The sequence below is a fragment of the Arachis duranensis genome, chromosome 9, assembly GCF_000817695.3.
Source record: "Arachis duranensis cultivar V14167 chromosome 9, aradu.V14167.gnm2.J7QH, whole genome shotgun sequence".
In the NCBI taxonomy this organism is placed as follows: Eukaryota; Viridiplantae; Streptophyta; class Magnoliopsida; order Fabales; family Fabaceae; genus Arachis; species Arachis duranensis.
This window is the reverse complement of record NC_029780.3, coordinates 102089189-102092238: the sequence shown is the minus strand read 5'-3', so window position 1 is coordinate 102092238 and position 3050 is coordinate 102089189.

Genomic DNA, 3050 nt, shown 5'->3' with positions numbered 1-3050 from the left:
GAATAACAGTAATATTTTTTGCCTTAAACATGAAAACATATTTTTGTCTAAAAACGTGAAAAGCCTAAGTAAGATACAAGACGGTAATCAACTTTAACTTAATAATCATAATAAAATATAATTATTAAATTAAAGTATTAACCTCCTCTACTCTTCACGTGAGTATCATTAATTTTCTTTTGTAAGGTTCCTGCCAAAATTTAGATTCTGACTCTTTTTGAGACAGATGTTTTTATTTATATTTACCATTACAATTCTATATTTATAGAAGTCAATAACTATCTACATACTACATAGTAGAACTTACCAAGAGATTATAAAAATCCTAAAATATTGTTTGTTTTCGTGATGAAATTATATAGTGTAGACAAGTAAAATTGATAAAAAATTTTTTGTATTGGAGAATTGAATAAAAAGTAGAGTAAGTCTTTTTAATTTAATTTTTAAATTATTATAATATAGACAAATTAAGTTAAGTGAATTTTTTTTTGTTATATCAAAAAATTAAATAAAAAATTGAGTAATTCTTTTTGTATTTAATTTTAATTTATTATTTTTATTTTTTTGTTTTAATTTTAATATTTTTTTATTTCGTTTAAATCTTTTTTTTCCCTCTCATATTACATTCATATTGACCATCACTAGTTAGTAGTTATAGACTTACAGTTATGCATTCAAAATCAAATAATTATTTTGTTGCTTGGCTTGGAGCAAAGTATAATTAGCTCCTAAGCTTAATAAAGCATTACAAATATATTAGAAACTATATAATATATCTGCAGACATATTAATCAAGTCATGTATTGATGATGTTCAAGCTTTGAGAATGGCACAAATTTTTACTACTGTAGTAATACGTCCTAATTTGTTATTAATTTATTTTTTTATAAATTAAATATATATCAGTAATAATAAAAATTAAAGATTCTTAATGGCTTAGGATCAAATTTAGGATCGCTTTTTATGTTTTTAAATTTAAACACTAAAACAAATTTTAAAATTTTGTTATTGATGTATCTGTGATATTGATTATTCATGAGATACATAACGAATAAAATAAAAACAGAGTAAAAAAGAAAAGATAACATAGCTATGTATTATAGTTTAATCACTTTATGTAACGTGGCCTATTTAATCTTCACCACAATTATGATAGAATTTTCATTATCTTTAACAAAGATTACAAACACCAATTTCTTAAGATTCTTCCTAATTCTCTAGGACGACCTAAACTTCTAAGTTCTAACAAAGCTTGTTTCGATTAGGTTCACTCTCTAGACTCTCAACACTAAGTATACTCACCTAATTTAGTAAGAAAAATCTCTCAAGTTCATGACACAAAATAGAAATATATCAAAAGAATTTGACATAATAGTGATTTTTCTCTCCAAGTTAATTCTCTTTACCTTTTCTCTCAAATAGTTTTTTCAAATACCTCATAAATTATCTTTTACCATAAAAAATCAAAGAAAGATAAATTGAGAAAGCAAGATATATAATATAACCTCATGAAAGAGAAGAAATATGATAACTTAAAAGTTATGAAAAAACTAGAATTAAGTCTCTCTCTCTATTTGTCTTCTATCTTGGTAGAATGCTCCCTTTAGTGTACATGCATTGATTTCAAAACTCCAAGCTTTGAGTGATTGAGATACTATGAAAATTTAGAATTTTTTATTCATTCTCATTGCCCAATTTCTAGTTGATTACTTCTTTTTGTATATGGATAATGCCTCCAAAACTTGAGATGTGTAGAGTCAAACTTGAAGATTAGAACAATTGACTTTTTTCTTCTTCTCCCAAAAAAATTAGAGTATAAAATTATAGTAAAGTATGTGCAATGGTGCAAAGAAGATGGGCAACAACAACAGTAGCAGGGTCAAGGTCACGATGCTTTCAAAGTGCATGCAAGATCAACACCCTTAATTTTAAGCTTTGGCCTCAAGATTAATCCTTTATCCTTTTATTTTAATCAGAAAAAACATAACTCTTTCTTTTTCTTCTTTTTTGAATTTGTGTATCATCTTCAAAGTAGTTTCAAATAGCTATATTGTGTGCACAAGAATAGTAACACAGCTACTACACTTTGTTTTTGAACCACTTCAGATTTTGGTTTGACTTTGTCTCTATTATTTTACTTTTTTCTCTAAAAACTTTTTAATGAAACATTTTATAGCCATAAAAAATTGAACCACATTTCTCTTGTTCTGTTTTATCATTTTTGGATAAAGTTTTAGCAGTAGCACCAATATTGTTTCATCAAGAATTAGCTGAGTTGCTGGCCTTTGAATGCATTATTTAGACTTCTCCAACAAAGACTAACTTAGACCTAATAATAAAATATACATCAAAAATTTTTTAGACTTTTAACCCAATTAAAAATATATGTTTGTCATCATCAATAAAATTATTCTTTATCAAACTCAACAAAAATGATATTAGTTAAGAGTGGTATATATTTAACAGAGAAATGTTAAAAAAATTAGAAAATATCAGAGATGGGAAAGGTGTGATAGAGAGTGAAATCACAAGCAGAACAAGAAGAAAGAGAGACCATAGAAAAGATGTAGAGAAATATGAGTATTATTTATAGTGACAATTGTTATATGCTTACAGTGAAGTAGTGCTTTTTATATAGTATCATAGAGCTTAACTCTCTAACTAACTTGTAACTAAATGCCACCTCAACTGAGCAATGCTTTCAACTAACTGTAACAAACTCATCTCCTCTCTAACTGACTTACCATATCAAACTAAATATCTCAACTAACTTCTTCTGCTATATCCAAAATTCTCCTTCAAACTGAAGATGGTTAAGTGACCAGCCTTAGTTTGGACTGAAACCGAATGAAGGCATCAAGAGAAACTGGATTGGTGAGTAGATTCGTTATTTGATCCCCCGAGCTAGGAGGTGCATGACATGAGTAAACTACTGAATGACCTTGTGGTGAATATAATGAAGACCGATTTCGAAGTGTTTTGACCTACTATGAAGAATTGGGTTCTTGGCCATGAGGACAATGCTTTGATTATTGCAGTATAGGACAGAA